The sequence below is a fragment of the Felis catus genome, chromosome A3 (genome assembly GCF_018350175.1).
Source record: "Felis catus isolate Fca126 chromosome A3, F.catus_Fca126_mat1.0, whole genome shotgun sequence".
NCBI lineage: Eukaryota > Metazoa > Chordata > Mammalia > Carnivora > Felidae > Felis > Felis catus.
The window spans coordinates 128,351,824-128,364,791 of record NC_058370.1 but is presented as its reverse complement, the minus strand read 5'-3'; the positions used below and the strand labels follow the sequence as shown (position 1 = coordinate 128,364,791).

The window sequence follows — 12,968 nt, the reverse complement described above, 5'->3', positions numbered from 1 at the left end:
TCTCTGAGGAGTTCCTGGGGTCCGTGCTCAGAGCAGCCCAAGGTAGCAAGCCAAGCCCTATTGCCACCCAAAGGGCCCCCTTTGTGTTCACCTGCTTCAGACCAGGGGCCTCTCCTTGCCCGCTGTGGTCCCTTGTCCTCCGAGAGCTCTCCGGGGACATGCCATGGGGAAACCCCAGTGGAGAGTGAAGGTTGAGAGCAAAGGCCGTGGGAGGAAAGCACAGACTTGACCAGTCCAAATCCTCGGCCCTCAGAGCACATGCTCATCCCTCCCCACTTAACTTCTTGGGGCTCCCATGGAAACTTTTCCTTCCCTCTGCTATATTCTCACCTGCTTCTCATGCAAGTGTGTGGTTGGCGGTTTCCCTTGCTGACCTGGGAGGCTGTGCGTCGTCTCCATCCCAGTGTCTTCCCTGACTCAGGGCCAGGCTGGGCTCGTGGTCATGCCAGGAGTGGCCGAATGAATGAACGGCTGATTCTACCACCCACAGTGGGTGGATCCCCAAACGGCAAAGGACACTGAGTAAACAAGTGTGGCCCTCCATTGTGGTTGATAACGTTTTTCCAAATGGAAATAACAGTGTGTATCTTACATCATGGTACGGCAAAAGGTTTTAGATTTGAACAGGAATACTTTCTTTAGCAAAAAAACCTTCCTCTTTGCATGACCCTTTCCAGTTTTTAAGGTTTTATCTTGATTCTCTCATTTTGTCTCAGAGCATCTTTGATAGGAAGCTGGGATGAGGATCATCATCTCCCATCTGGGGAAGGCACTGAGGCTCGTGGAAGTCAAGTGACTCATCCAGGATCACGTTGAGGGTCAGGGACAGCCCCGGGGTCAGACCCAGCTTTCCTGGTTCCCCGTCCTGGGCTCTCCCCAAGTCATGGTCTTCTATTTCTACATTCCCCCCGTGGCCATGTGTAAAAGAAGCTAGGAGGCAAAGAAAGGTTTGCTCAAAGAACGCTTAAAAAGAATGATGTTCTTAATTAATAACAAAAGCAAACGCACACTCTTAGTGGGTTCATAAACAGCAAGCTTCAACCTAATTGATTAAAATGCCCTGGCACCAAATTAACAATGACTTCAAAAACAATGAAATCCAGCCAAGGCCACAATAAAACCGTTTCCCCCCTTTTTAATTATCTTTGTTGTTTTCAAATTTGCCTGAAACTCTTCCGTATGTCTGGGCAGGTCGCACCTGCCACTGTGAACAGAGCGGGAAGGCAGTGCGTGCGTGTGTGTGTGTGTGTGTGTGTGTGTGTGTGCGTGTGTGTGTGGAAGCCCACAGACAGGGGGTTTACTGTGAAAGTTGCCAGCTCTGTGACCTGGAGCAGGTCACCAAATGACGGTAGCCCTCAGCATCTCCGCCTTTAAAATGTGGAGGGCAACACCTGTCGTATAGACTCAACGCGGAAGATATAGGTAAAACAGCCAGCACAGGGTCTGGCACATGGTAGGTGGCCGATAAATGGACATTCGCTTCCTCTTTCTGCATACGGTCCTTAAAGGACCTCAGAGACACTTTAAACACAGGAAAGAGAGGTCGCACTGCCCAGGGGTGGAAACCTAATGGCCAAACTCCGATGCCCCACGTTACCTGCTTCCTGCAGGACTTTTGCGATCAGATCCTCTGTATGTGATGTGACATGAGGCATGTCATGTAACCTCTCCGAGCCTCAGTTTCCTGATCTGCTAAATGGCCATCCCAATGCCGACATCGGTGGCCAGGCTCCGTGAATGGTGGCTGTCGCTATCACGTGGACTACGAGGGGGGCTTGGAAGAAGGTGTCAGACAGCCAGATTCAAGTCCTAATTCTGCCACGTACAGGCATGCTCTGTCTGCTCCGGGGCCGTGTTTTCCTCATCTCTGGAAGACAGAGAATGAATCCTGACTCGCCCACCTGCAGGACAGCTTCGGGGATCCAGGAGCCCAGGGATGGCGTCCACCTTGGCTGCACATCACGGCCACCCAAGGAGCTCAACAACTACTCAGTGCCGGGGATCCACCTGCCTCCGATTGGCTCGGTCAGGATTTGGGTGGCTGGGACCCAGGCGGATGTGTTTCTTACACATTTCGGGTGAGTTTAAGGTGCTCCCAGGTTGTGAGTCACCGGGATGAAGATGTACCCCTGTTTTCTAAATCGGAGAACCCTGTGCACACGCGGGGGTCAGGCAGGAGGGCCCCCCTCCTGGTCCTGCTCTTGTGGGGCAGAGAATTCTTGGGGCCACCATTCGTTCCTCTGCCGCGGGGTCGGGAGGCTTCAGCTTCTTTGATTCCCTTTCAACACTTCCCAGGATTCTGTCGCATCTGAAGAGGGAAGCAGGGTGCTGGCAGTAACCGGGGCATGCTGACTTTAACCTTTAAAAAAACAAGCTTTATGGTGAAGACCAAAAGGTCTTATAAACCTTAATGAGCGGCATATGTGAAACACATACGTGAATTGCTTGTTTGAAAAATATTTCCCGGCTAGCCTTCAATAGCATAGCCTTATTATTCTAAACGGGGAGCTTGTCTTACCAGAGGACCGAACAAAACCCCAGTTGGAGATAATTATCTTAGCAGAATTCCCCGTGGGTCCCTGGGGAGGGGATGGGGCGGGAGCCTCTGGAACACATGTGCTAACTTAGGCCGCCTTTGTCTACACAACAAACACAAAAGCTGGGCTCTCGGCAGCGAGGAGAATTCCAGCTCCCGAAACGGTGACCTCAAGACTCATTCCGCGGATGGCGAATAGGTTTGTTTCCACGGGTGGGGGCTGGAGGCGGGAAGGTGGGGGTGGAACACACGTGCGTGTCCAAACTCATGTTCCAGGCAGGAGCTGGGAGGCGCGGGGAAAGACATAACGGAGCCAGAAGTCGAAAGACCCAGGCCGTGCCGGCTAATTCGGGCTCGGGGACGTGACTTCGAGCAGATGGCCCACGCTGTGGAGGTCTCAGTTTCTCCGTGTGTGAAATGGGGTCCCTGTGATGATTCCGCGGGATGACAAAAGTGAGGAGAAATGATTTGATCCAGAGTCCCGTGAAGGAAAGCGACCTCTCCCTCTCCTTCAGTCCCTCCCGGAGGCCGCAACCTCACGCGCAACCTGCCTTCGCTGCGGAAAAGGAGAGGCTGGGGACGCTGCCCGAAGCAAGGATTTCAGGTTCCCAGAGCTCCCTGTTTCAGGAGGCTATTCAGGTGCCATTGCCTGAAGGTTCGGGCGGTCAGCCTTGCCAGCCTGGCACCCCGATGTTCAGGGAAAGTGGGCCACTGGGCCTCAATTAGCTGGGTAATTGCTTCAATTCCCCACTGCTCCCTACCCCTTAATTATCTCCCTGCTGCCCCCCAGTCCTGAGCTGAGGAGTGCCACTGAGCCGCCCTTTTCCCAGGCTGGAAGCCACGAGGGGAAGCCACTTCCCTGGGACTTGTCCCACAACTGCAGGCAGCCTGAGGAGAGGCAGGCAGGCCCCATCAGGCCCAAAGCCCTCTTTGATCCCCGTCTTCCCACTCCAGACCTCCTCCAGAGGCTCGGGATAAAGCTGGCTGTGGGGGTATACGTGGGGCAAGGGGCAGAGCTGGAAGGCTGGGTCGTGGAATGGACCGACCAAGACGCTCAGAGGAGTAACCCTGGGCAAAGGACTTGAGTTTCCCCAGCCTCCGTTTTCTCATCTGTAAAATGGGGCTAAGAAGGTCTCTCCGGGAAGATGGTGGTTGTCAGGGTCGAGTAAGTTAATTACTCAGCGCGCATGCATAGTTAACTGCAGGGGTGCTCTCTTAAACAGCCCCCTTCTCCTTCTCCTTCTTGACTCCTTCCGCCAACGATAACTCTTCAGGCCAGTGAGGCAGCTGAGTGATGTGGGAAGTGGTGCAGAGCAGGGGCCGTGGGCAGCAAAGCCCCGGGCGCGCTTTGCGCCTCAGTTTCCCCACGTACAGCGTTACTCCCTGAGGGCGCGTGTGCCTTCTGATGTTCTGTGAGGAGCGAGGAGAGAACCTCCTCCAAACCCCGAGATTCCACCTCCCAGGCGTCGCCCCGTGTTCGGCTCCTCTCCCTGCCTCGAACGCACGCACCCTGCATATGTTCCCACCAGGGTAAACAGAGTCATTAACACTTTATCTTAATTGCCACTAATGATGGTAAATTTGCTTGATTACGTAAAACGGGGCTTTCTGGAAACATCCTAAGCTGAACTGGAACATTTAAAATTTCAGCTAATTCCAGCTTTGCAGCTGAACCTAATTGGTCAATTGTGGGTTATTAATGGAGGATCTGACTTCTCCGAGGATAGGCTGCTGGGGACAAATGTGGGCCAGGAGCGAAAGGAAAGGGCCACCACCCAGATCAGGGCAAGGCTGGCAGAGGAAGAACCAGAGGATGGATTTTTCCTTGATTACTCCATTCAATTCTTGCTTCAGCCATTTTCATGGGTTTCCTTAGATATTCGTGTGGGTTTTCCCCCCCACATTTCATAAAGTGTTTTAAACCCATCAAATTGGCACCTTTATGAAATTTACTAAAAGATTCAGAGTTGGTTTTATCTTCCACCCATCTCCTCACTGTTTCATATACACATTGATCGATTTTATATTAAGGTATCTCTTCCGTTATTTTTTTTAAACCAGAATTCCATTTTGGGTTTTTTGACAACGCTCTCTGATTATAATGCTTAACTTTTCTCATTTAAATTGCTTCCTTTAAAAAAAAATTCAATACATTGCCTTGAGGCCCGTGGTAGTGTCTGAATGACAAATGCATATGTGTGTCTGTTTTATTCAACAATCTAAAAGTTAGTTTGTCAGGATCTATGGTTGAAAATTTTAACTTAAAAAAATTGCGACCATCCGACTCGACTGCTACTTGTGCGGCCACAGTGGGAGGATGAGACGGTGTCCCATGCTTTCTCCTGCCCAGTGCGCTCCTCCTCTAGAATGCTGGGAGGAAGCCTCCCAAAACACACAAAGTCAAGGGCTAAAAGGTATTACTGTATATGCTCTTGCCCAAGTAAATCTGACCCTTATGTAGTCACCCTTTCCTTTCTCACTCTCTTTATAAACGTTTTTTATTTATTTGGAGAGAGAGACAGAGAGAGGAGTGCACGTGTGCTCACAAGCGAAGGAGGGGCAGAGAGAGGAGAGAGAGAGAGAGAGAGAGAGAGAGAGAGAGAGAGAGAGAGAATCCCAAACAGGCTCTGCACTGTGACATGGGGCTTGATCTCATGAACCATGAGATTGTGACATGAGCCAAAATCAAAGGTTGGATGTGTGACTGAGCCACCCAGGTGCCCTTCCTTCTCATACTTTAGGACTTTCCAGTTTATGAAACCCTCTCGAGTTTTTTTCCCAGATGATCCTACAACAGCTTTATGAGGTTGAGGCAGGTCAGTGGTTGGAAAACCCACTTTACAGATGAGCCCACTGAGGCTCACACTGACTTCCTCCAGCCTCCATTCACATAGATTCAAATCCAGCTCTTTTGAGTCAGAAACACCAGCTGCTCTGCCAACATGGGAGGCTGTCAGGTTCGAGAAGACCACAAAAGGAAGGCGGCAGTGGAGGGAGGGGCTCAGGTTATCAGCCCTCCACCCTGAGGTCCGTGGCGTCACTCCCTCAGTCTCCTTTAGAAAACAAGGACTGTGAGTTTGTCCACATGGGACCTGTTACGGACTGACTTACGCGCCCCCACCTCCCCCCGCAAGTCGTAGGTGGAAACCCTAACCCCCATGTGATTGTATTTGGAGACAGGGCCTTTAAAGAGGCTGTGTGGGTGAGGCCCAGATCCAATATGGCTGGTGTCCTTATAAAGAGAGGAAGGGACACCAGGGACTTGAACTCACAGAGAAAAGGCCATGTGAGGACACAACACGAAGATAGCTGTCTACAAGCCAAGGAGAGAGGTCTCGGAAGAAACCAACCTGGCCCACACCTTGAGCTTGATCCTCAAGCCTCCGGAACTGTGAGTAATCAGTTTCTGTTGTTTAAACCACCATCTGTGGTATTTTGTCCTGGTGGTCTGAACAGACCAACCCAGGGTCCGCCCGGTCACTTTGTGTCTCTCCCTGCTGACACTCTGGCAGGGCCAGGGCAGGGGGGCAGGTTGAGATGGCTCAAAATGCTAAAACCTAGTCACTTAGAGCACTTTGCTGCAACCCTACTGCGGGAACAGGGCTGCCCCTGGGTATGCAGGACCCTTTGCAAACATTTTTTTGCTGGGAGATTCATGCGCCCACATGAGACCCAACGGGTCTCATACTCGTGGTGTTACTGCAAACATCAAATTAAAGGACCCTGAACTATCACTCCTCGGGGAAATACAGGGGTAGGTTCCTGAGAGCCTCTGGTCACATTTTTGTGAACCGATCACCGCATAACCTTGTTTTATGTGCTTCTGTTTAAAGACAACTTATTCAATACGTATTGTTGATTGATTAACATTGAGCTCATGTCCAACGGCACTGCAACTCATGCCTGAACCCGTGTCCTCTCTGTTAAGCACATCACGGCCTTCTCATACTCAGGAACACTAAGAGACTTCAGCACTGTGCTTGTGGTGAACAGGATTTTAAACAGTGAAATCACCAAGAAAAAGCACAACAATTCAGGAAAAAAGAAAGCGACACTAAATGTAATTGAAAAAGACACTTTTTCGGGGCACCTGGGTGGCTCAGTCGGTTAAGCATCTGACTTCAGCTCGGGTCATGATCTCACGGTTTGTGAGTTCGAGTCCCGCTTTGGGTGAGCTCGAGCCCTGAGTCGGGTGAGCCCCACTTCTCTCTCTCTGCCCCTTGTTCACTTGTGCCCTCTCTCTCCCTCAAAAAAAAAAAAAAGACACTTTTTTACAGTACAAGAGCTGCGACCAGATAGGCCATTGTCTTATCCAACCTCAGCTGGTGGGAATGTGCACACTGGGTGACTCGAGTTTTTTACCACTCTGCACATTCATGCAAATAACTGCAAAAGCACCTTGGGTATTGGGGGGCACCTGGGTGGCTCAGCCAGTTAAGTGTCCAACTTAGCATTCCTAGAATGTAATCTCTTTCAGTGTTGACCTTGCCTTTCACACACTGCTAGGTTACTGGCTCAGGTCATGATCTCACAGTGTGTGAGTTCAAGCCCCACATCGGGCTCTGCACTAACAGTGTGGGGCCTGCTTGGGATTCTCTCTCTTTCACTCTCTCTGCCCCTCTCTCATTCTCTCTCTCTCTTTCTCCCTCACAATAAATAAATAAACTTTAAAAATAAAGCACCTTGGGTATTGGTTTTGGGGCTACAAATAAATTTAGCGAAGAAGAAAATTTGCAAATATAGAACATGTAAATAATGAGGATCAACCGTATAATGGCTTCTTGATAAAGATTTTGAATGATAGTAGAAAAGAGGTACTTATATGTTTGTTTATCATCTTTTTAAAATTTTTAAAACATTTTTGCTTATTTTTGAGAGATAGAGTGCAAGCAGGGGATGGAGAGAGAGAGAGAGAGAGAGAGAGAGAGAGAGAGAGGAAGAATCTGAAGCAGGCTCCAGGTTCCGATCGGTCAGCAGAGAGCCTGACGTGGGGCTGGAACTCACGGACAGTGAGATCATGACCTAAGCCCGAGTCAGACGCTCAACCGACTGAGCCACCCAGGCGCCCTTGTTTGTTTGTCATCTAATCAGTGCTGCTGAAGATTCCCAATTAGTGTCCGAGCACCGTCTGTGACTGCTGAGATCTAGGGATCATTTCAACAGGGTCTTTACTAACAAACGCTTGATTCCTGGTTAGTTGCCGATCTCCCACTCAAAGAAAAAGAAGAAACACTATCAGTGCTCACAACACTATGGCTCGTCAGGAGGTTTGTATGGAAACCATCTAGAACCTCTTGCCCTTTGCAGTTTCCTGATACCATTTGTTGAAGGCTGGTTCCATCATCACCAGTGTAAGTCTCATACAGGAAGATGTAATTGATAGCTCATGTTCCGGTCATGTTAAATTTACTGTTCAGAATTTTGTAACCTAATCGTAGGATCTTGAGGTCTGTGTGTCATTATCACTGCATTCCAAGAATGTAATCTCTTTCAATGCCGACCTTGCCTTTCACACACTGCTAGCAGTGGGGAGGATGGGCAAAGGACCTGTGGCACAAGAAATGTCTGTCGTCATCTTTCACAGCTTAATATCACCTGGGGAGAGCATACATCCCACATCAACCGGAGGCAAGAGAGGACATTGCTTGGAAGGTCCCGTTTGGTTTGTGTAGCAACTGTCTTCAGAAGGCCCAGGAGAAGACAAGAACAGCCACCCACAGAGGACAGCTTGGTAAATGGTATGGAGTCTGTGGAGGGGGCGGATTGCCACTCAGGGTGCCAACAGTGGGGATGCAAGGCTAAAGGTTGTCTGCTGCCCTCCCCCCACACCTCTGTTGGGTAGAGTAGATTGCAGGAGGCACTGTGATGGGAATATGAGTAGTCAAGAGTGCATGGTGCATGGGCCCATATGTGCAGCTCAAGCCTAAGGGTCAGCAAGGATATCCCAGAACCCTGAAGTCCTCCTATGTCTATTGTGAATCACCCCAAATCAACCTGAAGCCTCCATGTTGGCAGTCCATTCTTATGTGATTCTAGAAAAGAAATACAGTGATGGCAACAAGAGTGATCTGGTCACCAGGCTGCCCTTCTGAGGCTGGCAATAACCATAGGAACCCCAAACAACCCCGTGGGTACAAGGCTTAGAGTTCCTCAAGGCATCTGGTCAACCTTGTATGTGGGGTTGGGGGGGGGGAAGAGGGATTAGAAGGTCAGAAAGCACCCCAATGGGGAGAAGTGAATGCTAGAGCCCTCCCCAATGGCTCTGCCAGCCTCCAGCATCCCAGGCATGAAGGAGGGTAGGACTCAGATAATTTTGAGAAGGCGTTCCAAGTGTAAGAGGAGCGATCAGGGTGTTGCAGTAGTCCAGACAAGAGCTCACGGAGGCCACACATTTCCGTTATGAGTGTAAATCAGTAGATTTCTTTTGGAAGACATGGGGTAGAAACTACCAAAGCTACACCTACATACACCTTACGATCAGCAGTTCCTCTCCTGGCTGTGTATTCAATAAAAATGGCTGCTCACTAAAGGATGTGTGCAAAAATACTCACAGCAGCATCATTTATAATAGTAAAAACTGGAAACAGCTCAGGCGTCCATCAACAGTAGACTGGGTAAATAAATCGTGGCATATTCATACAATGGTACACTATGTAACAGTGAGAGAAATCTACCCACAACAACATGGATTAATTTCCCAGACGTTATGTTGAGTTAAGAAGCCAGCACAAAAGAATACATACTGTATTGTTCCATTTGTACCAAGTTCAAAAACAGGAAAAACTAATATATTACGCTGGAGGTCAGATGCAGGTTACCTTGGGGAGGTATTAATTGGGAAGGGGCACAAGGGAGTGTTCTGGGGGTCCTGGAAATTTTCTACAGCTTGATTTGTGTGTGGTTACGTGGGGGTGTACATATGTAAAAACTTATGGAGCTGTGCATTTAAGATTTTTATACCCTCTGTATGTAAGATATATGTCAATTATAAATCCTAAAAGGTGTGTGTGGGGTGTGTGTGTGTGTGTGTGTGTGTGTGCATGTGAGAGAGAGAAAGGGGGGAGGGCTGGAGGGGGCTGGACCAAATTGGTGGCAATGGGGATGGTGAGCCATGAACTAGTTAACTGGAGAGATGTTAGGTGCTAGGGCCTAACTTTAACCATACAAAATGTGTCTCACTGTCCTCATAAAGGAGGAAACAGGCTCAGAGCAAGTAGGTGGCCAAGTAGGGACTTGAGCCCCATGCTGCTTAATTCCAAGTCTGGGAGCATCCACTCCCGCTGTGGCCACATGCTCAGGGAATGTGATCCCATTTTCTGTTCTTGGGTGGCCACTGATCCCTCTAGGCTGGTCATGACAATCCAATTCTACTTGCCAGAGAGTAGTTTAGGGTTGGCAGGGGACCAAGATCTTCTCAATTAGATGTGAAGAGCAGTCCTCCGGGGGTTTCCAAGAAAGTTGTCCTTGCTTTTAAAAGGAGACATCGGGAATGCACACTTCTTTTCTATCTATGGGCATTGTTGTGTCTGGATGTGTTGGCTGGTTGCTCAGCTGACATTTCTAGAGTTCGAGGGGACTAGCTAAAGCCAAGGCTGACACCCTGAGGGGGAGTAGAGAGATGGGACATATCTGGACACTCATGATACCTCTAGCCACTATAGTAGCCAGTCTAGACCACCCTACCTCAGGACTTTTCTAGTCCTTCGGATTACAGTGAACACTGTGAAGAATGCTTCCCGCCCTTTGGGATCTAATATGTCGGCTGTTCTAACAGCATTTGTGCAAACACCAAAGCAAGCCCATGTGAAGGGTTGGGAGCCAGGTGGTCAAGGAGGATTTCAGGATGATCGTATGGCTACAGGGCAGCTTTGAAGGATACACATGATCGGAGCAGGGGAGAGTGGCAGAGGGAAGGCCAGGAGGAGGAGGATTTCGCAGCATGGGACATAGACAGGTGCTATTGGTGCCTTGTGCCACATGCCCTTGGCCAACTGTCGGTTCCACTGCTGGACAGTTCCTGTGCATGCTGACTGCTTCCTATCTCAAACACCCACTGCATTTCCTGGCTCCGTAACTGGGAGCTCCTTCACTCCTTCATCTTAGGAGTCTGTGTGTGTGTGTGTGTGTGTGTGTGTGTGTGTGTGTGTGTTTGCAGGGGGTTAATGCTTGAAGATCAACCCTGTGGTAGGCAGCTTCTAAGATGGCTCCCAGTGACCTCTGCCCCCATGTTGTACCAGAGTTGATCGGGTGGCCAACAGTGAACCACAAAAGTAATAGTGTGTCATTTCCAAGATTAGGTGATAAGACTACAGATGCCATCTTAGGGGCTCGTTCTCGTCCTCTCTCTCAGGTCACTCACTCTGGATGAAGCTATGTTGTGAGCAGCCCTATGGAGAGGCCCCTAAGGCAAGGAACTGAGGTCTCTTGCCCACAGCTGTGTGAGGCTGTCATCTTGGAAGTGGACCCTTCAGCCCTGGCCAAGCTTTCAGAGTCGGCAGCCCCAGCAGACAGTCTGACTGTGACCTCATGAGAGACCCTGAGCTGGAACCATCCAGCTGAGCCGGTCCTAGATTCCTCACCCAGAGACACTGTGAGATAATAAATGTATGTTGCTGTAAGCCAGTAAATTCTGGGCTGCAAAACTGTTCCTCAGCATTAGATAACAAATCCAATTCTTAACCATTAGATAACAAATCCAATTCTTAACCAACGAGAGATAGAAATACATGCCTCAGCCTTTCATCCTTTGGGGGAATAATTCTGTATCATGATTCAGAGGGTTCCCAATGGATCGGGTCTTCGTTACCATGGTGAAAACCAGCTCAACAACACACCTCTTTCTAACTTTCCCCCTAATCCTGTCTCCTCCTCGCTCCGGCTTGCCAGGATCATTTCCCAAATGAGCAAACTGCACTCGAATACTTGTCTCAGGCTCCGCTTCAGAGGGAACTCTAACTAAGACAAAGGACTTCATGTTCAATGGCTTAGAAGCTGGAATATGAAAACTCCATGAGGGATAGGGGAGACGGGACTGGTTGCCATGAAAGTTTTGAGGAGTATTCATGGGCAGCGCAAAGTTCCAGATTACTTCACTCTCCTGTGAAGACTAGACTAGTCCTCTTAGCCTACCTAAAGGGGCCGGGGGCTGTGCTTCCCACATCTTTAGCAGCAGGGTGGGAGGGGGTCAGGGGGTGCATCTCGGTTCTCCTACCAACTTGCTCTATTCAGAAGTTCTCTTTACCTCTCTGGGCCTTGTTCCCTCATCTTAAACGGGGCTGGGGCCACTCACTGCTCTAGACCCAGGGAAGACTCATGAGGGAAGAACCGCTAAGTGGTGAGGGCGCCTGACGTGGTCTCAAAGCCCCTTGCACCCCGATCCCCTGGGACCAGCACCTCGGGGTGCTTCCGAGGGGAGAGTGACCTGGTTTTCGAACCACATCAAAATCGTGCAGACTGGGAACGGGCCCGGCTGTCAACATTAAGATCTACGTGCTCATCCTTCTGCCGTGTCGCTCAGAGATGGGATGGGAGGGGCAGACTTCTCACGTTGGAAAGTGACAGCATCATTTCCTAATTATCACATTTGGGGGAACAGATGGGGAAGCATGTGGAGGAATTATGGGCTTTTTTAAAAAGGGGGGGCATGTTTTCTAAAGAAAGTTGCCACAGAACATTTCTACCCTGTCGTCCTGAAAGCATTTGGGGTTTATGAGGCAGTTAGTAAATAGGATGCTTTTTTACAGATGAGGAAACAGAAGTGGAGGGCGGGGGCTGGGCAAACACTTACTGAACACCTGCGGTGTGCCAGGCATTTCGTATTATTAATACACGTAAGGTTTATAGCAACTCTGGGCACCTGGGTGGCTCGGTCGGTTGAGTGCCCGACTCTTGATTTCGGCTCAGGACGTGACCTCAGGGTTCCTGGGTTCGAGCCCCACATCAGGCTCTGTGCTGACAGCACGGAGTCTGCTTGGGGTTCTGTCACTCCCTCTTTCTCTCTCCCTCGCTCTGCCCCCTCCCCCTTGTTCTCTACCTTTCTCTCAAAATAAATAAGAATAAACTTTAGGGGCGCCTGGGTGGCTCAGTCGGTTGAGCGTCCGACTTCAGCTCAGGTCACGATCTCGCGGTCCGTGAGTTTGAGCCCCGCGTCAGGCTCTGGGCTGATGGCTCGGAGCCTGGAGCCTGCTTCCGATTCTGTGTCTCCCTCTCTCTCTGCCCCTCCCCCATTCATGCTCTGTCTGTCTCTGTCTCAAAAATAAATAAACGCTAAAAAAAAATTAAAAAAAAAATAAAAAAAAGAATAAACTTTAAGAAAAAGGTTTACCGTAACCTTGAGAGCTAGGCATTATGACCCGCTTCGAAAACAAGAAAACAGAGGCTCAGCTATCGAGAAGCAGAGCTGGGATTTGACCCCGGGGTTGTCTGGCCCCAA

At 49.7% G+C, this 12,968-nt stretch overlaps 1 long non-coding RNA gene across 1 annotated transcript; it reads left to right on the top strand.

Moving 5' to 3' along the window:
* The first annotated feature begins 2,581 nt into the window (after positions 1 to 2,581).
* LOC111559723 lies at positions 2,582 to 11,163 on the top strand. The gene is made up of 3 exons (XR_002740850.2): positions 2,582 to 2,735; positions 8,121 to 8,274; positions 10,887 to 11,163. It is a non-coding gene; the product is annotated as an uncharacterized LOC111559723 (long non-coding RNA).
* Positions 11,164 to 12,968: the final 1,805 nt, after the last annotated feature.